This window comes from Pelodiscus sinensis, chromosome 5 (genome assembly GCF_052426305.1).
Source record: "Pelodiscus sinensis isolate ZL-2025 chromosome 5, ASM5242630v1, whole genome shotgun sequence".
Classification (NCBI taxonomy): Eukaryota; Metazoa; Chordata; order Testudines; family Trionychidae; genus Pelodiscus; species Pelodiscus sinensis.
Window position 1 is genome coordinate 26,998,120 of NC_143056.1, and position 22,149 is coordinate 27,020,268.

Sequence of the window (22,149 nt, forward strand, 5' to 3'; positions counted from 1 at the left end):
TCCAAGTAAGCTAGAAGGGTTGGGGCATGAGAGGTCATGCCTCATGGTTAGAGCTGGGGACGGAAGTCACAGATGGAGACAGTCAGGAGTCAAGACAATGGTCAGAGCAGGAGTCAGAATTGGGACAAATCAGGATGTCAGTCCGAGGTGGGGTGCAAAATCAGAGACCTGGAGTGAAGCAGGAAAGCAGGAACCAAGGGTAGCTGGCGATCTTGGACCAGGAGGACAGAACAGTCTGGGAGCAGAAACCAAGAGAAGGCAGGGTTCAGGAAGGAAGCAAATTGACAGGATGCACAGTGGCTGTCAGCCTGGGATACATTTAGGCTACGTCTATACTGCAGCCTTCTTCCACAAAAGCTTATGTAAATGAAGCACGGAGTAGAATACCACCTTGCTTCATTTGCATAATTAATTAGCAGCCGTTTTTACGCAAAACCCCCCTCTTGCACAAGAGCCGTTTCTTCCTGAAGAAATGAGGAAGAAACGGCTCTTGCGCAAGAGGGGGTTTTTGCGCAAAAAGGAGCCATCTACACAGCTCCTTTTTGCGCAAGAGCCTCTTCATTTGCACAAGCTTTTGCGGAAGAAGGCTGCAGTATAGACGTAGCCTTAGTTGCTTTGAGAACTTTCTCTGCTTAAGTAGTGTGACTGAGTGAATCAGTGGGGCCAGATATCTCCCCCAATCAGGAGTTTTGTAGGTAGAGCCCTTGGTGAGTTAGAGTTCCCCATGCCCACTTCACTACAGGTTTCACAGAGCTGACATGTGGCAGCCAGTCTGAGCACTGCCTGGGGACCCTCATGCTAGCCCGAAAACAAGAATTTCATTTCACAAAAAAATTCCAGGTTTGAAATGTGGTTTTGTGCCATGCTGGAATGAAGCTTGAAACCTTTCTTTCTTTTTTCTTTTCTTTTTTTTTAATTAAATCATGAAACAGAGAGGCCTAAGAATAGTCAAGAGTATGTTGGTTAGGGCACAGGCCTGGGCATGGGAGACTATGAGCCACCAATGTGATTCAGCCATGAAAAAGGAAAAACCAATCCCTAGCACACTTCTTCCATTCCACTGGCTTACCTTCCTTCCCAGGAAACCAACCAGCTCTAGATGGATCAAGTCATCTACCTCCATGGCTTACAGGGGCACATCAAAGGTGGGTTTTTTGTTTTTTTTGTTTTTGTTTTTTTTAAACTGTAGGTTCCATCCTCTGTTCTACTGGCAATTTCCCACAACCCTGCAGCCCTAGACTATATACAACAGACATGCCAAACCCAAGATGAACTAAAGGCTCACCTGAAGGATACCAAAAAATGCTACAAACAATATGGGCACCATCAACCACAGGAGAGGCCCACCTTTTCAGTAGGCCAGAGGATCTGGCTCTTGACAAAACGTTTACACACAGACTACCAGTTCCTGTCCGGTCCTACCTAGCAAATTAATCCAATCAATTTGACTCTCAATTCCCTCTGAATACACCCAGTTTTGCACATATCACCCCAGGTTCCATACATTCAGTACTTATTCCATCATTGCTCCCTACCACCACACCTGCACACTTTCAGGACTATGATGATCATATTGTCCATGAGATCCTTGACATCAAAGTAAGACAGGGTCAACTTGGGTAGCTCATGGATTAGACGGCTAGGGCCCTAAAGAATGCTTCTGGGAACAGGTGGAGAAGACCCACACCCTGACCTTTCACAAAACCACCCTGGAAAACCCAATCCAGTACCATCCAGTGGGAAGTGATGTGAGGGACTATTGATATCAAACCTAGGCCTATAGGTCCCCAAGCACGGATGTGAGGGACCACCAATCTCAAACATAGATCCCTAAGGTCCCCAGGCAGTGGTAAGCCTGCAGCTCATCGGCACCAATAGAGAAGGGAGCTAGCAGAACCCGCTCTCTCACCAGGGTCTCTGTCTACAGAGATATTGATAAGGGGAGATGTCTGGCTCCACTGATTGGCCCAGTCACACTACTTAAGTCAGAAGGAGTCATAGGAAGTTGTCCAATTAGGGGCATCCCTGGCTGGTAGCCACTGTGGACCCTGTCCCTGGTCTCATTCTTAAGCTTTGCCTTTTCATGGTTCCTGCCTCCCAATCTGTTCCTGGCCTCCTTATCCCAGATCTCCATCTGCCCCCAGTTCCTGCTGTCTTTTCTTATGCTGGGTCCCGGATTCGAACATCTTGCCCAACTGACTCTGGATTGACCCATTTTTCATCACCTGATTCTGACTTCAGCTCTTTCCTTGACTCTTATCTCCAGCTCTAGTTTCTGGCTCCAAACTCCAACTATTAGACTTGATTAGCCCCACCATAGTTCTCATAGCTAGTCCTAATCTGCACCCAGCTGAAGTACCTCAGAGCAGTACCTTGTGGTAGGTCAATGCATGGCACTACAGTGGAAGGTTTTGTGCAGGCCAGGAAAAGACAGAGGGAGTCTGTAAGCTACATGGAGTCACTGCTCAAAATCACCATGTCTGGGGAGCAAAATAGGCCACAGCCACTATTGCTGCAGGAGGAGTGGCTGAATGGTTATCCACAGATCGAGGGAAAGGGGGGTGTTGAGAGGGGAGGATTCCTTTTTCCTGAACTCTTACATAAGAGACTTCAGAAAGCTTGTGTCCCTCAGGGGTCTGAGAAAAAAAGCACAGGGCTAGACGTCAGCCTGTTCTGTGGGTTAATTCTGTCTCCACCACTAACTCACTGCAGGGCCTTGGGCACGTCTCATTCCTCTTGTGGCTCTGTTTGCACAGGAGATGGTAAAATAGGAGGAGATATACCTAATCACCAGTCTCATAGAGGTGATTAGTCCTTGCCTCTACAGTACTTTGAACATACAGAGCTAGGCTGTCTAGTCTGTGAAAGGTGTTTTGCACTGTTTGAGAAGTGCTGTATGGATTCAACTACCCATAACCCCTGGGACCAGGGAACTCTACTGGCAGAAAGAGGGCTGGGTGGTGGAGCTGGTGCCGACTCCCCACTGTAAAAGGAAAGAGGGGAGGTGGCGTCAGGGGCATGCAAAGGGTGGGGTGGGAGAAAACAGGGGGTGGGGATAGTCATGGCAGAAAAGAGCAGAGCTATGCTCATTCCTCCATTGGTGTAATGTCACTGCTTGCTCTTGCACAAGTAAGTTAGCACTACTCATCAGCAACTTTAACATGTGACCGTAGGGCCACAACTAATTCTCCCTGCAGGCTTTATCCTCTCCACTCTGAGCAGAGGCTCAGGCAGCATGGAGAATTAAGCCCATCAAGTGCTATGAAAATGCTAAGCATTATTTACTATAATTTAGACTTTGTGCAGGTGAGGCAGGTTTTACCTTGAGTTACCTGCTGAGTGAAAAGCGTGTTTGAGGTGGGTAGATAAAGCCCTTGGCTGTGTCTACACTGGCATGAATTTCCGGAACTGCTTAAAACGGAATACTATTCCGTTTTCAGTTTTTCCTGAAAAGGAGCATCTACATTGGCAGGCTGCTTTTCTGGAAAAGCATCTGTGGCCAATGTAGACGCGCTTTTCTGGAAAAGAGCCCCAATCGCCATTTTCTGGAAAAGACTACTGGGCTGTCTACACTGGCCCTTTTCCGGAACAGTGTTCCGGAATAAGGACTTAGAATCATAGAATCATAGGACTGGAAGGGACCTCGAAGGTCATCGAGTCCAGCCCCCCGCCCTCAAGGCAGGATCAAGCTCCGTCTACACCATCCCTGACAGATGTCTATCTAACCTGTTCTTAAATATCTCCAGAGAGGGAGATTCCACCACCTCCCTTGGCAATTTAACCACCCTGACAGTTAGGAATTTTTTCCTAATGTCCAATCTAAACCTCCCCTGCTGCACTTTAAGCCCATTACTCCTTGTCCTGTCCTCAGAAACCAAGAGGAACAAATTTTCTCCTTCCTCCTTGTGAACCCTTTTAGATATTTGAAAACCGCTATCATGCCCCCCTTAATCTTCTTTTTTCCAAGCCCAGTTCATGAAGCCTGGCTTCATAGGTCATGTTCTCTAGACCTTTAATCATTTTGTCGCTCTTCTCTGCACCCTTTCCAATTTCTCCACATTTCTTGAAATGTGGCGCCCAGAACTGGATACAGTACTTCAGCTGAGGCCTAACTAGTGCAGAATAGAGCGGCAGAATGACTTCACGAGTTTTGCTTACAACACACCTGTTGATACAACCTAGAATATATTTGCTTTTTTTGCAACAGCATCACACTGTTGACTCATATTCAACTTGTGGTCCACTATGACCCCTAGATCCCTTTCCGCCATGCTCCTTCCTAGACAGTCGCTTTCCATCTTGTATGTATGGAACTGATTGTTCCTTCCTAAGTGGAGCACTTTGCATTTCTCTTTATTAAACCTCATCCTGTTTACCTCTGACCATTTCTCTAACTTGCTAAGGTCATTTTGAATTATGTCCCTATCCTCCAAAGAAGTCGCAACCCCACCCAGTTTGGTATCATCTGCAAACTTATGCCCGAGCGGGAGCAGAATAGTTTTTCCAGAATAGCGGCTGATTTTGTACAGTAGAGCATCGTTGCTTTTCCAGAAATTCAAGGGCCAGTGTAGACAGCTCACAGCTTATTCCGGAAAAGCAGCTGATTTTCCGGAATAAGTGGCCCAGTGTAGACACAGCCCTTGTGTAGGGTCTCAGGAATCTTGTCTTGGAAACTTGTTTCCAACATAACTACCATTTGGTACAAGCTGATGAATCCCAAAACAAAGGGGAAATGCTTGCTGCTGAAGTGTCTGTTATACTCCATCTCCACAGCATAAATTGCTTTAATTTCTATAGACCCTGTTCCCTCAGGATTTTTTCCTGTAGATACAAAATAACCCTTGATTCCTTCATGATTCACTAAAGGATTTGTCACATAGGCACAAAACTGAGAAAGACTGGAGGAGCGGCGAGTTTAGAGAAAAGGATTTTTTATTTTTTTTTGCAATTAGTATTACTTTGTTGGGATTATCAAGATCTAACCTGTTGAGAAGCTGAGATGGAGGGGAAATTAGTGAGTCTAACACATCAGGTAAAATTTGATCTATCACTTATTCGCTGTTTAAATAGTAGACTCTGAGCAGCAGCCTTTGCATGACCAGGGCTGGACTATCAGCAAGCATTTAGCCACACAGCCATGCCACATAGCCTACCTAATCAAAACACAGGGGAGAATTTGGCTTTCATGGACACCTCTGAAGTTCCATCTTGGTGAAAAGAATTTGGCCTTGAGTTGTCAGTGTGTTACTGACTTGTGTTACCTAGTATGGATCAGTGAGTGAACATGGGACAAGAAGCCTAGCTTTGCTGATGGCAGTACAAAAACATAAAGGGCTATATCCATGCTAAATATAATTTGTCTCAGAGGGGCTGGCCTCCTCTTGGCCACAGTATAACTGGTAATAACAGTAGATAACTAGATCCCCTATTTGCCATAAGAATGGGCATCTAGTTTCATAGGCTTTGTATGTCCAAAAACTAGACAAGTCTTCTGGCTGATCCGTCATAAGAACCCTTTGATATATGTCCTTTAAAAGGAATCTCCTGTGTAACTTAATAACCTTTGTTATATACAACTGCTGTGTCTAGACTGCATCCTTTTTCCGTAAAAGGGATGCAAATTAGACATATCGCAATTGCAAATGAAATGGGGATTTAATTCCCCTCCGCTTCATTTGCATAAACATGGCTGCCGCTCTTTTTCAGCTCGGAGCTTTGCTGGAAAAAAGCGCCAGTCTAGATGGGGATCTTTCGGAAAATAAAGCCTTTTCCGAAAGATCCCTTATTCCTCTTAAAAAAAGGAATAAGGGATCTTTCGGAAAAGGCTTTATTTTCCGAAAGATCCCCATCTAGGTTGGCGCTTTTTTTCCGGCAAAGCTCCGAGCTAGAAAAAAGCAGCAGCCATGTTTATGCAAATAAAGCAGGGGGATTTAAATCCCCGCTTCATTCGCAATTGCGATGTGTCTAATTTGCATCCCTTTTACGGAAAAAGGATGTAGTCTAGACACAGCCAACCTGTATATGCTTACTGCAAAAAAAAAAATTAAATTAAATTAGACATTTTAAGAAGTGCTATATCAAGTATCTTGGTTCCAAAATCTGGAGAAATGGAGAAATAGAGAACAAAATTAGTGCTAGGATATTAAATGCATAGCTCAAATGGAGAAGAATAAGTACCATCAGAAGCAACAGGAAGATATCAGTAAAATGGAAAGGGAAAGTCTGTAAAATGGAGGTCCATCCAGTTTTAACGTATGGCACTGAGCAATGGGCAACAAGGAAGAAAAATGAGTAAATGCAGGGGAACCAACAGCTTTGCCAGGGTCCTAGGAAAGGTGTGAGGAGAGAAGTGTCTGCACTCTCGGAATGGGTGGGGCCTTGGTCAGAATGGGTGGAGCCAGAGGTACCCAGCCCTCAGTGCCACCTGGACTATTGCTTGCCCCCCTCTGCAGCCCTCACTGCTGCCTGGAGTGTACCACACAGTATTCCAGCAGTGACTTATAGGGCCCGGACCTCCAGGTGCTGTCCCTGTCACAGTAGCAGCAGCCAAGTGCCCCGGGCTCTTTTGAATCACCGGGCCCCAAGGCAGTTTCCCCTTTTGACCCCCACATCCAAAGGCCTGAATAATTGATCTGCTCTGCAGGACTGCTGATAGTGAGATAGATGAGTGGTGTAAGTAAGAAAGACCATATGAGGAACGTGTATGTCAGACATACACAAAGTAACAGCAATAAACAAAAAAAAATGGATGGCGAGCAGGCTTACATGGCTTGCCCATGTAACATGCAGTACTGACAACTATGTAGAACAGAGAAAGTCCCACAGATCAAGAATGAAGGAAAAAGACAGAGAGAGGATGACTCAAGAAGCAGTTATAGATTGGTAAAAGGAGAGCTGGTCCATAGTGAGGACTCACATTGGCAAGCTACATCTTTCCAGGATGTGAAAAATCTACACCCTCCAAAGTCACAGCAATGCTGACCCAGCCACTGGTCCAGAAAGAAAAATTCTGCCACCAGCCTAGTGCTATCAATCTAGCTACCACCATGCTGATGGGAGAACTGCTTCTGCTGGTGTAAGTAGTGTCTATGTTGACCCATTACAGTGGAATACCCGAAGACATGCTAGCATAATGTCTAATAGAGGACATGGCATTGAACACCACACTTTAGAAGAAGAGGACTCAGTGAACCCAAGTAATACAGCTAAATAAAGTGAGGAGAGCTGAAAACAAATGGCTTTTCTGATGTCACCCCAGCTATAAATTACGATACATAGAGAACAGAGAGAGATAGAATGTCATGCGTATGTTCAAAGGAAACACAACTAGCTGCTATGCTCTGAGGGTGCGTCTACACAGCAGCATTATTTCAGATTAACTGATGTTACTCCAAAGAACAGTCAGCGTCTACACGACAAGCAGTTATTTCAATCTGGAGGACTTCTTACTCCAACTCCTGTAACCCTCATTTTACGGAGTAAGGGAAGTCAAAAAAAGATTGCTCTTCCTCATACTTCCTGCTGCATAAACAGCACCAAAAGCCAAATTAAGCTATTTCAACTTGCGCCATGCCATTGACGTAGCTGAAGTTGCGTAGCTTATTTTGGCTTTAGCCTCACTGTGTAGATGTGCCCTGACTCTGTTGAAAGTTCAGAGTTTCCACACTGACAGAACCTAGATATTGATCCATAGAAAAGTTTTCACTTCACTGGAGGCTGCACGGCAGTTTCAGCATCTGACTCAGAGGAAAGTTGTTCGGAATTCCTTCAGGCGAGTTGGAAGGCAGTGTTCACTTGAGTAACAAGAGGCCCGGGGGGCTTGCAGATGCCCTTTTTGCTGAAAACTTTTTTCTTGGAAAGCAAACTTCATTTTCTCAACTTGCGTTTGGCAGAGGGGACAAGCATACAGAAGTAACGTGCAAAACATTTCATTCTGGCATTAGTGCATATAGTCCCAAAGAAGCTAAATTCATAGCCCTGTTCCCTGAGAGCCTGTTCTATATCAGTCTCTACTAATCATCCACACTTGATTCCCATGCCCTCCCTGTCACTCTGCTTACACCACTTTTATTCTCTTTCCTCTGCCAACTCTCATCCCACAATCTCTTCCCCCCCCCCCTTTTGGTTCCCTTCAGATATTCTTCTCTGCCTTCGGGCAAAGCTGATCAAGAAGACTGAAACATTCTCTCTTCCCAATATTGTGCCCTTGTGCCCAAGTAGGTTCAAGCTTATCTCTACATGAGCAGAGAGATGATATGTGGCTCAGCAGTCAAGATCAAAAAGTGTACAATTATTCAGAAATGTAAAAAGGTCATCAGGACAGAGCGGTTTTTCTGGTCTATAATGCCTGGCATTATTGGGATTCTCTTTGGGACCTGGGGGCACTGTCCGAGAAACAACTGTAAAACACATTTAGAAACTCAGTTTGTAGGACTAGCACGTCAGCATTAGGAATCGTGGGATACCGATGGCACGACACTAACCACAGTCCACTCAAGATCAGTGCCAAGCTTTTAGTAACCAGTTTTCGGTTGCTCAAGACAATTTCTTTAATGCCGATATTAAAGGTCTGTTCTGTCATCATCTTAAGCCATGTCCATATTTTCTTTGGAGCAATAATTAAAATAACATATTCACCAGCTGGTTTTTTTTCCCGAGATTTAATCTGCTCAGGCTCTGATTTACATATTAAAAGCACTAATTAGCCCCTCAGAGTGTCTGAGCACGGATAGTGCAATAACTGGTCATGTAGTCACTGGAGACCACTCCCTAGTGCTTTCAGTAAGATCTCGTGTATACAGCCTCAGTCTCTGGATGGCAGTAATGGCCATGTGTAGAGGGTTGTCTGCTTTGTTTCACAGCATTAAGGGACTGTAATGCTGGATTGCTTCATTCTTGTATTTTTTCGTCTCTTTGAAGTGTCGTGTTTGATCTGTCTGCCTGTCTGTCAATTTATCTTCCCCGCTCCCCGCCTCTCCCCACCACATCACATGTCAGAGACAGAGAATGGACAGCCTTTGGCCAATGCCGTTGCTGAAAATTCCAATCCAATCAAAGACACAATGGTCTTTTCTCCTAGCTTTGATGCAGCATTCAAATAAATAAGAAATGTGCTCTGAAAAAAAAAAACCCATCCAGTACATCCTTTGAGTTATTCTTCCGGCTAAGGATATTTGAAGGAATAGTTTAATTTTCTTTGCATGTTTAAAAGTCATCTACAAAACTGTGTAATGCTGGCTCTGATTCAAATTAGCTCTCTGGCCTGGAGGCAACACTAGGTAAGGGAGATACCCAGTTTGAATCCTGATTGTTCATTCTCCTATCTGGCTAGAGCTCTGAGTCCTGTAGGGAACATTGAGTTCTGCACTTAGCTCCTAGGGTGCCTAACACAGCTATATTGGAGAACCGTATTAGGAAAAGAAGTGTGCTCAAACCCCAACCTTTGGTTTCAGAGGTAATTTTGGACCCCAGACAAGTGTTCTGGAGTGTACAGACCCAGAAGGGCCCATATTTTAAAGATATTAAAAACAAAACAGTGCCTTATTATGCAGCTAGTGTGTAACATCAGGCATAATCCAGGGGCTGAGGCCAGCAGACAGGCTGGGATTCTAACCTCAACTTGGTCATCCACTTGTATGTAAACCTGGGCACGCCACTGTTGCCTATGATAGCATGTATATGGCCCATATCACCATAGCATCTGAGCATCTCAGTTATTTATCCTCTCAGCACTGCTAGGAGATGCAGAACTTCTGCAATTCCCACATGAAAGAGGGAACTGAGGTACAGAGAGACTATGACTTGGATAGGCTCACAAAAGGAGTCAGGAGCTGAGCAGGACTTCAGCCCAGGTCTCCCACTGCTCAAGCTAGGGCCACAGTCTCAAGGCCATCATTGTTTCTCACTGATGCCACCACTGTATGCCTCATTTCCCCCCGTCCATAAAATGTAATGATTGATTCTTGCCTACCTGAGACAAGGTGCTCTATTCCCCACTGGGGCACCTCTTTCTGGCCACATCTGGAGATTAGCTCTGCCAGGCCAACAGCCCTTCTAGAGCTTGTTCACTCCATCACTCAGGATTCAACTGATCCTGCTTCACAGCTTAGTCCTCCAGCCACGTCACTAAAGATTTCCCTTTACAATGGGTGCGGGGGCATCGAAGTCTTTTTGGGCTCACTGTCCCTTGCCAGCCTTCTCTTTCACAGCCCCATAAAAGTCCCACTTCCTCCATGGCTGGTTGCAGAATTTAGTCCCATCCTCTACACTGGAATCTAGCCCAGGTACCCTACAACAAGCAATCATAGTCCTGAACCTTACTGGTATATCCCTAGGCTGCTTCTTACCATGCCTTCCCTCACCTCAAGAGTGACTGCAGCCTCTCTCTGAAGTTCCCTTTGGCTCTCAGCTACTGAGCTCTCTTTCTACAGCCCTCCTCCCAGCTGAGCTTCCTCTCTAATTAGCTCTTGCTCCCTGGCTTCTTCTCCAGGTGCAGCCTGAGTAATTAACTGGTCCATCTCACCACCCTAACCCCTTCACTTTGTGTGGGGTGGACATCCCATTACACCTCTTTTGTAGAGTTTTGAGTGCTATGAATGAATAGCTTTTCATGGGAGAGCCAAGTATTATTAACAGCGCTTGTCCACTGGCAGATCTCACATGCAGAATACACATAATCAGGTTTCTGATTTCTAACAAACTAGGACTGGGGCTCCCTGGAAAGGACATGGGGACCACTTTGACAGTATGCTATATAAAAAAAGTCTGTAGACTGCCTTGGTGAGATTGGAATACTGCATGCAGTGGTAGTGTCTATATTTACAGAGTATGTAAACAAATAGAGAGGATGCAGAAAAGGGCCACAAAATGATGCACTGGCTGGAGAAAATACTTCATAGTGAACAAATGTAAAGAGCACAATCCATTTACCTTATCAAAAAAGATTGAGGGGTGACTTGATAGTGGTGTATAAGTACCATCATGGGGAGAAATTCCAGGAACTAAACAGCTCTTCATTTTAGTGAAGAAAGGGCATAAAAAGAACCCATGGCTGGCAGCTGAAGTCTGACAAACTCAAATCAGATTTAAAAAAGTGTTAACAGTGAGAGTCATAACCATTGTAATAAGCTATCCATGGAATTGGGGGGGTTCTCTGGAACTCAATATGTGCACTTATCAAAGCTGTTTCCCTCTCTGGAATTCTGAGTGCAGAAGGTGAAGGCCCACACAAGACCTTAAAAATACCTTGCCTCTATCCGCTTCTGCTTAAAAGCTCCCCAAGGTCACAGATTCCCTGGTGTTGGGAGGTAGGCTGCCACCACCAAGCGAAAAACCCCTTTCTTCTTGAACCCAGAAAGAGGCACTTGGAACTTCTTCCAGAAGGGTGCCCTCAAGCTCTTTTACCGCAAGAGAGCTTGGAAACAAAAAACAGAGAGAAACATTGCAATCTCTAATAGCTGACCTCTCAATCTTAGGCATGGATTCACATACCTTCTATACCTTCCAGGACACAGGAATCAAATCATTGCCTAAAAAGGTGATTTTATTAATAAAACAAAAATATATACACCAAAATTCCATCCCTAGGATGCAGCTTAAAGTTACAATGTATGGAGGTGGAGAGTACATGAACTTAACATACAGAAGTTTAACCAAGCAAAAAAACAAAGAAAATAACCTGATTGCATCTTAATAGGCATTTCCTTATCTACTCACGATCCGTGCTTCAAGGTCCAGTCCATTTCTATGTCCAATATTCTTTGTAGGCATGGTAGTTCTGCCTGGTTCAATTCATCCTGTTCCCCCAACTACTGGCTTAAACTCACACAAAGAACACCAGGCAGGTATTCCTTCAATTTCAAATCTCAACACCTTCCCCCATTGGGTCTCCTGGCTCCCTGCCAACACCTCCTAGCTACCTGAGTTTAATCCTTTGGTTACTGAATGCTGGGATGTCCAGAAAAGGCCAGCACTCTCAAGTTTGTGGCTACTTGAGTTTCAACTACTACTCATTATACGGAACACATTATGCCGGTGCTCTGGCAGCTGCACTGGCTTCTGGTATGTTTCCAGGAACAATGTAAGGTCTTGGTTATGACCTACAAAGCTTTAAACAGTTGGGTCTAGGGTATTTAAAGTATCTTCCCCCATATGAACCTGCCCGGAAATTGAAGTCAGCTGGGGAGGCTCTGCTCCGTGTTCCTCCACTTGTGGAGATAAGATTAACATCTATATGGAGCAAGGCCTTCTCAGCTTTTGCTCCCAGGCTATGGAATTCTCTCCCCAGGATATTCACCTGGTGCCAGACTAAAGCCACCCTTTTTATTCGTGCTTTTATTGATGTTTGAGTCTGTCTGTGTCCTTCCTCTCAAGATGTCCTAGCAGGTTTTAAGTCCCCCGGGGTCTCATTTTAATTTTTTATATATATTTATACTGTGTTTTAAAAATTTTGGAAGCCACCTCAAATATTTTAAATAGAGAGGCAGAATAAAACATTTTTAAAATAAATAAATATCCATCACAGCACCTCAAGACTGGGTACCTTTTTGGAAGATATGCTTTAGTCAAATACAAGTTATGGGACTCATTATGGGACAACTGGATGGAATGGAATGTCCTGTGATGTACAGGCAAATTGGTTAATCCCTTGACTTTCAAACCCATCAATAAAAACAAATGTGCTTTTTATAAGTATAACACTGCAACACAGGATTTAGATGGCTGAGGCCAACTGGCTCCATAGACCAGCATTATAAGTAGGTGACAAGCTCAGCTTTGAATTTATAGACCCATTCCCATCCCACCATCAGTGTAGCAGACCACCCTTTTAAGACACCAATTATCCTCACATTAGCTGGGAGTGAGAGCCACTACACCTGTGGCTCTGCCTTGACAACCACCACCTCCACTCTCAGGCAAGCTGACAGTTTTCAAGGTGGGGACTTGTCTAGGCATCAGACTGTATTGGATAGGACCTTGGAGGAGGAAGAGGGTTACAGTAGCAATACTGTACATAGACATATACTGGTTGGCCAAGTTGAATGAAGCCAGAGGATGGTGTTGGGTTCTCAAGGTATGTATAGAAGAAAGCAAGATGGGGGTGACAGGGAACAGGAGAGAAACAGACAATGAAAATACCGTTCTGAGCAGAACATACTGCTGTTCTAGTAACTAATTTTGATGGAGTTATGTTTCCTCTGCCCAGAGGAGCCTCAGAGCCTGAGGGTTGGGGGGAGGGGGAAGGCAGCTTGTAACACCATAGAGGAAAGAACCATATGGCTGCTATGTTGTAGGTGCTAGAGGGTTTGGCCAAAACCCAAGGAGTTGCCTTGGCTTTGACACCATTTGTAAAGCTATTTACCTCACTTTCTGATATTGTGCTTATCCAAATTGATTCAGAAGTCCCATGTTGTTACCTAGATCACAAAGCTCCCAGCAGCCAAGGCTGCATGACAGCCCAAGAGCCTGTAAGTTTATGAACACATCTGAGCTACCCTCCTTTGGAGTTCAAGAGCTGAAAGGATTCAGCAGAACATTCAAGTAGAGTGGTGCTCACCTAATGTCAGAGTGAGGCACCCTCCAATACCAGCAGACACAAACCTCGGCAGGCACAAACTCTGTATGAAGCATGAAACATTAACAATGAAATTGAACCAGAAGTTGACAAAATCTATTTAATTTCAACACATTCTCCCTGCTTTTTTACAAGATAATCAAATGGTCCTGCCTCTTACTTGCACTGCCACCGTGAGGTAAGAGCTGTTTGCATGATGCTGGCACTGTGAGACACCATTTTCTCAAAAAGCAGAGTGTGGAATTGTCTGCCCAACACACTGCTCTGATTAGCAGCTTTATAATTACATTATTTGGCCATCATCTACCTTAGATGCATCAATGAGTGACTTCAGGTAAACAAGACTCAGCTATGCTGCTGGCCAGCTTCCCCAAAACTGGTTGAGTTGGTAGAGGCATGGTCCCACTTCCCCTCCTTAGGAATGCTATAGCAGCAAATCTTCAGCTCCAACCAGACCTTCTCTTTAGCTGGACAGGAGGAAATCTGAGAAGCTTATACTTCTCCAAATTTTCCTAAGTGAGGCTCTAAGGGTACATAAGTTTAGACTAAAGTAGCTGAGGACTATTGGGTAGCCTGGGCTTGAATTCTTCATGCTACCCCAATTTGAAAGCCAGGTTACCATGGTTTCATTGATATTTTAAGCTGAGGTAGCTATCTCTGAGGTAACACACACTTTCTTGAAGAGCAGCCATATCCTGTGTACATAGGAGCTTCACAGAAGCGGAGACCTTCATTCCTTCAATCAAGGGAATCATCCCTCATTTTCAAGCACCCAGTCCAAAGCTTGCTGTCCACTTCCCCTTATTATCTGAACCCTCACTCTCCTAATCAACATGGCCATCCTGCATGTTTTGATGCAGATTCTACCCTAAAAGGCATTTGACAGAAAAAACAACAGGAGCCTACACGTCCCATCAACTGGAGGTTGACAACCAATCACAGCTCATAATACTCAGAGCCACCTTTAGAATATGGAGTAACATGCAGCAAGATTGGTTTGGAAAGCCACCCTTAACACAACAGCTCCAAAAACACACAAATAAATACCATTCAAGCCAATCAGATTTCAGCCTTGGGCGCTATTGCAATGTAAATAAACTGAACCAGCTCCTAAAGCAAGTCCAGCCCAGATGCAGAAGTAGTCAGGTCATTAAGTAAGTTGAATGCCTTTGTTGGCAGTAAACATTACAGATGGATGAACTTGGCAGTAGGGGGTCCTTAGTGCACCTTCTCCTCTTGCGCAAGAACAGCATCTTCTGTCACTGCTTTGTATTTTGCATTCCACCTCTTCATTCCAACAACTCAGATCAAAGTTCAGCTGCAGCCACAGAGGTCCTACTGTTCCTGTGTCTAAAGCCACATTACACTCAGTTTTGAATGGATAGTTTCCTCCCTGGACTCATCAATCAGCCCCAGGTTTGCACAGACAGGTCACAAATCGTTTCAGTGGAGCTGGCCTGAGCCCGAGGTTTGTAATAAAACTTAGATCCAGGTGAGTTTTGTACAGTTTGGCCTTTGCTGTGAATACTTCTCCCAGCACAACTGCTTTATAGTCTCTCATGCTGTTTACCAGTGTCGATATTGTATTATATGGGCACAGACACTTCTTACAGCTGCTGAAAATGTTAACAGCTTTCTTAACTAGGGAATGAAATCTTGCTGTCCGTTGCACTGGCATAAATCCAGTACAACTTCATTAACATCCATGGTGTAACTAAGTGCCTGAATTTGGACCAGAGTCTATTACTCAGATGTGAAGTCGGGTGGGTTTTTTTTGTTTTGTTTTGTTTGATATTAATTGTAGAAGAACCCAGTTCTTCCTCTTGAGCAGAGGCTGCCACTTGTACTCTATTGTGTTCTGTTTTTTTTAAATAATTTTTAAATTTCTACAGCTGCTAAGTGCAGGTTAAGAGAGAGGGCCTTGCAGTAATAAATAGAGCACATCTTTTCTCTCCATGCAGCAGGACTGATTCAATAGCTTGCATTTCGAATCATGTCAATTTGCAAGCACACAAAGCCATCCTCACCAAGCAGGCCAAAGTCCATAGTTCTGCGTTTCAATAGCAGAAAGATGTTGCTGAAAATAATTGGGCCTGGCAGCTCTGGTTTGGTTTCCAAAACCAGTCCAGGAGCTCCAAGGCTCACTGAATCTTTGGTTGCTCTGTAAATCAGCCACATGCCTAGATATTGTGCCCAATTAATCTGGAATGAGTTTGACTATAACAACATACATTTGCAACAAGCTGCTTGTTTGGGGGAGGGCAGGAGGGACAAGTGGCTCTAGTCCTTATTTTCAGCCCAGCTACACCCTTTCCCCTATCAGCAGTGTAGCTGTCAGTGCCCACAGGGATTCCACAGGGATGTGGGAAGAGACAACAGCACAACTGGCTTACCGACAACAGAGAGATGACATGCTGTTATCCACTGACTAGAGCACTCTAGCTCTGGAAGGCAATATTGCTGTAATACAATCTCTCCAGAGAAAGCCATCCTTAGAACTCACTACTGATACTGAAATGTCCCCAAAGGTCACTTCATTTTGCCGGGGGGGGGGGAAGTGGGGTTCTTTTTAAAAACATTCTGAGCACCAGGGGAGCCAGGCAAGAATTGTGAGCGATGGTATTGGAAACAGCACAATACATGTGCCACTATATCTTCCCACATTCACTTCTGATGTGGTTTTCCTTCTCCGTGTTGCATCTTCATCACCACTAGCATTAATTGGCACAGGCTGAGCAGGATCCAAACTAACACTTTGTCCTTCCATTTTAACCTAAGACATCACATTGATGAGAGGAATTAATTGGATTAATCAGTCATGCAAACTCAAATACAACAGAGCCATCATCTTATTGCTGTTCCCCGATTCCTTCTCTTTGCTTGTGCTAGTGTTCTCCAGTATGTGCTGCAATTAGTCACCCCTCGTTTTGTTCCACTAACATTAGATAGATCACCTACCTCCATATTCAGAAGGGCAAGGAGTGGCAAAGATAGACTTCCATTCCATCCAGCAGCAGGTGGCCTTTCCCTTCTTAGAATCCAAGGACCATGCTGGTTACACTAATGTTACACTAGAGCCATACTACTCAAGTCAATGGTGTCAAGAATGGAGTTAGTTACTCAGAGCAGAACATGGCTCCTCCTAGCATACAGCACATTGGGTCAAATTGATGGCTAGCTTACTGGCTAATATCCATCCCAGTTGTTTCTCCTTTACAGGAATTGTGTGAAGTGAGTGAGGAATATGAAAACCCCAGCTCAAAAGATGGTTTGTGAAGAGCACCTGCATCAGAATTGCATGACTGTGACTGAGCAGCAGGGAGGCTGAGATTTCTGCTATTTGCTTTTGTTAAACTATGATAGCTAGAACATAACAGAAGAAATCAGATTCACTCTCACTCAGCAACCCCAAATGCTGTTGTCTGCATGTCTCTCTCTAAGGTTATGTCTATACTAGCCCCCTAGTTCAAACTAGGGTGGCTAATGTAGGCATTCGAACTTGCAAATGAAGCCCGGAATTTAAATATCCCGGGCTTCATTTGCATGTTCCCCCGCGAGCACCATTTTTAAATCCCCCTTAGTTTGAACTGACTGCCCATGGCTACACGCAGCAGTCAGAAGTTAATCCAAACTAAGTCCTTAGTTCGGATTAACTGTTACTCCTCCTGCAATGAGATATAACAGTTAATCCGAACCAAGGACTTGGTTTTGATTAACTTCTGACTGCTGCGTGTAGCCGCGGGCAGTCAGTTCGGACTAAGGGGATTTAAAAATGGTGCCCGTGGAGGAACATGCAAATTAAGCCCGGGATATTTAAATTTCGGGCTTCATTTGCAAGTTCAAATACCTGCATTAGCCTCCCTAGTTCAAACTAGGGGGCTAGTGTAGACATACCCTAACCCTAACTTACTTTCCCTCCCTTTGATAGGTATAAGTAGGAGCCACATTACAGTACTAGGTCACATGAATGATAATTCTGATGTGCGCCAAGTTTTGGAGGTGAACTAGGGAAACAACACTAGAGAGAGTTAGCATCTTGTGCCTCATGGGAGATTTGCAGCTTTGTATCCTCTTCCATGAGTTTGGGAGGAAAGGGGCTGTATTTAAACACAGGTGTCCAAATACAGCCAGCCAAGTCTCTGTTCCTGCGAGCACGGTCATCCCCTCTCATTTGATATTGAAGACATAGGCTAGATTTTCTACTTCCAACTTTTTGCTGCTGAATAGCTTCCCTCCTTTCCTTTCCAGGGCCAAAAGTCTGGAACAGTTGGGTTAGCATCCATCTTTTGGCTCCCATGCCAGCCAAAAAGGCAATTCAGAGGGAGTACTTACCACCTGCAGGTATCTTCATGGGGTTTCTCCCCCTTCCATAAGCCCCTCCCCAAACAGGGAATCATTCCACTCTGGGAGACAGCTCATATTTCTGACCAGCTTGAGCACTAGGTTCCAACAATTGCCTGAAAGTCACTCCAGCAATTAAGTCTTGGTAGCAATTTTTTTTTTTTTTTTTTTTTTAAGTCTGAAGGATATGCCCCACTGTGCGGGGTATTGCAACCACCCTCCCTGTCAGGCCGTTTCACAGTAGTATTGTGGCGCCATGGAGAGGAGCTAATTGGATTTGTTGTCACCTCCTGAAGCTGCCAGGAGCTCACGTCTGCTCTGGTTACAGATGAAGACATCACGGTGACAGGCCTAGAGATGGCTCAGCTGGCATCCTAGGGCCACTAATAGAGCCATGTTGATTTAATGTCCGAGTGGAGAGGTGCGGACAAGCTGTTCAAGTTTTCTATTCCAAACAAAGCAGAGATCTGTTATCAGTTGTCTGCCGGATCAGTAAATACACTTCCATGTGGCTCTTGCAGCACCTAACCACTGCAACAGAAGAATGACAAAGTATTTTAACATTGAAATGGTGCTTTTAAATGAGAGCACTGTCTCTATGGTTTATATTGCCCTGAGGGAAATCAGTTAATTCCTTCATACATAAATTTTACTTAACTATGTAATTATGGATGAATCCTATTAGTCTTTAAATTGCTCACTAGTTAAAAGGTGTGTGTGTGTGTGTGTGTGTGTGTTTTCTGTGTCTTTTTGTGGAATTTACAGATCATCTGCACTTATGAAGATTAAAAGCCTATTTGTGGGATAGGTTCTCCCCCCCTCCCACCCAAAGGGAAAGAAAAGAATTTACCCAAGGAACATAGTATGCTTCCTTTCCCTGTACCTTATTGAAATATGGCTCTTCGCTCAGAGCATAGTTCAGGTTGTTTCTCCTTTATTTCAAGCACTTTAGGCTTCTGTTATTTTAAAAAAAATTCCTCTGGACAGTAGCCAAATGATAGCTATGGGGCCTGATTCTTTTGCTGCCTTGTACCTACAATAGTCCTTTACATTAGTGCAATGTGGAGGTGAAAGACAATGACTCAGACAAATATCCTTTTAAACCCACTTTGCAATGCTCCAAATTGACAAAGCTGAGCTCCCAGAATTGGCAGTAAAGTTCCCTTTCCATTTAGACATTGGAGGGGACATGTTTTCAAAAGTGCTTGAAAGCCAGCAGCTCACACTGTGGCACATTATGGCCAGGTTGTCATAAGAGTTCACCACACACTGACTCTAGCTCAGGTGCCTAAATGGGAGCTAGGCTCTTTTGAAAACTTAGCCCTAACTACACAAGATGCCTTAGTAAATCAGGTTTATAGTTATTAGAAAGAACATTTCTATACATCTTCCATTCATCAAAGTGCTTTGAAAACAATAAGGACACTTCTAAACTACATTCCTCTTTTGGAAGAGGAATGCAAATGAAGCAAATCAGAAGTGCAAACGAAGCATGGATTTAAATATCCTGCGCTTTATTTGTATATTGACATCCAAGCGCTTTTTGAAAAAGGGTTTTTCAAAAGTGAAAGAGCAGTCTAGACGGGGTTCTTTTGAAAAAAACAACCACCCCTTTTCGAAAGAACCCGTACTCATTTTTTCAGGAGTATGGGTTCTTTTGAAAAAGGTGGGGGGTTCTCAAAAGAACCCTGTCTAGACTGTACTTTCAGTTTCGAAAAAGCCTTTTTCGAAAAAGCGCTCAGACGTGAATATGCAAATTAAGAGCAGGATATTTAAAGCCATGCTTAATTTGTGCTTTCAATTTGCTTCATTTACATTCCTCTTTCAAAAGAGGAATGAAGTCTAGACATAGCTTAATTGTTTAAACCTCATCTCCTAGGACAGGTGCGCAGTAATTATTCTGCCACTTTTTAGATGAGGACACTGAAGTAGCAAGTGGTTAAACAAGTTACCCAAGGTCATACAGTGAGTCTATGGCAGAGACAGGAGCCATATGCAGCTCTTCAGAATCATTCCCCCTCCAGAAGGTGCTATAAAGGCACCAGTGTCTTAGAACAAAGTAACCATTTCTACTCCCAGGAACATATATTATTAGCTGGCAGCATACAAAAATAAACATTTGAGGGTCTTAGCATGGGTTTGTGCCCTCCTTGTTTAATAACAGCCTGACTATAGCATTTTTCACCCACACATATTAAATTACTTTTTCAGTCTCTCCCTTTTGCAGATGGGATGGAAGTGAAGCAACTTCCCAAAAGTCTCACAATAGGTCAGAAGCAGAGCCAGGAACAGAACCCAGGAATCCCAGTTCCCTAAGCTCAAGACTGCATTGCCTCTCCTTTAAAAAGGATCAGTGAAGAGTGCATTGCACAGTGAAAAAAAAACAACAAAAACTATCACCCAAAACTAAGCACACAAAACCTTTCTTCCTGCATTCAGCTTGCTGGGTCTTCCCTCCCCTGTGTGGGGAGACTGGGAGGTCTGTGGACCACGCATGTCTCAGTTCAGCTTTCAAGAGCTTGAAAAAGAATCTTACCATGCAAAACCATAAATATGCTGAAAAATCAATATATTTCTGAGCGAAAGACTGCCACGGTCTCTTAACTGGCCCCATTGTACAGGGCTTCGCAATGTATCAGGGTCAGTAGGGCTGGTTACATTCCACAATACACATAACTAAAACAAAAGTGAAGGGTGGAGTACAGTTACCTACCTAGAAATGCACACAACAAGAATGTGCTGTCTTGGGGGCAGGAGAGCCAAATTCTTTTGTCTCCTCAGCCTTTTGACTATGGGCTTGTGTAATTTCAGTTTAACATTAGACACAGAGGGCTATAGCTTAGTGGGCTTGAAGAACTTTACCGTCTCTTCATACTAAGTTCTGACTTCAGCTCCTTTGGATGTTCTCTTCAGAAGCTTTCAGGACAAATGGTTCAAAAGCGCATTTCCATTCGCTCATACAAAATGAGCAAATTTGTTCACGGTACAACTCCTGACCTAGCTAAAGAAAGCGGCACAGCTGGAAAAGCACCTGCAGGACTCTTGGTTCTTCCTATAACAATGAACTTATAACTATTTGGATTAAGATCTTGATTAACAGAATTAGAAGAGCTCTGATTTCCAAAGATTAATTGTGAGGCTCTCCCCCCTCAGGAGTGCACGAAAGTGAAAGTAAATAAATAAATAAATAAATTAAAATAAAATAAAGTAGCCCAACCATGACTGCTATAGCTGGAAGGAAAGATACATCTAACTGCAAGTTAGAGGCTTAGTGATCACCCTTGATATTGATTGTCTAGTACAGAGCTACTAATAGCATAAACCTGAGCTGAGTAGATGCTATGCAGTCAGTAAGCAGTGAACTCTGAATTCACATCTTTCTTACGGTTTGGAATCGGAGTCAAATTTCATCTAAGGGTGTGTCTAGACTACAGAGTTTTGTTGACAAAAGTGGACTTTTGTCCACAAAACTATATCTGCGTCTACACTACCGCTGAGTTCTGTCGACATAACGTCGACAGAACTCAGCAGTTTTGTCGACGCTGGTAAACCTCATTTTACGAGGCATAACGCCTTCTGTCGACAGAGTTTCTGTCGACAGAAGGTGTTATTGAATGTAAACTGTCCTTTGCGTCTACACTACCCTGTCGACAAAGCAAAGCAGCTTGCTTTGTCGACAGAACTCAATGTAGTCTAGACGCTCTTTGTTGACAGAAGTCTGTAGTCTAGACGTACTAAGCTATGTGAGCTAGTTGCATCTGTATAGTTTTGTTCTGACAGGTTAATCAACATCCCATACCTTTTGGGCATCAGTTGCTCCTTTCGATGCGGTCTCATCATCCCACTGATAGCTGGCATAAGAGCAGCCATCCTGGATCATACCAAAGGTCCAGCTAGCCTAATCTTCTGACAGTGGCCAATGAAATGAAACAGGATGCATCTCTTGACAATTTCCTATTCTGTCACTCATTCCCAGCTTCCAGCAAACAGAGGCTAGGGACTCCAACATTGCTCAAGTAGTTTATTTTGGTCCATCAGAGTATTCTTCAGGTTGGACATGCGGCTAGCTCACTACCAATTATAGAACACAAACGGCCAGATTATGTTCTCTGTTACTCTGGTGAGTGGGTTGCACTGAGATATAACTGGCACAAGTGAAATCAGAATCTGGCCTTAATGAAGGCTGAACACAAAAGACTGGAAAGACCTATAATTTGGTCTGTAACCAAACTGAA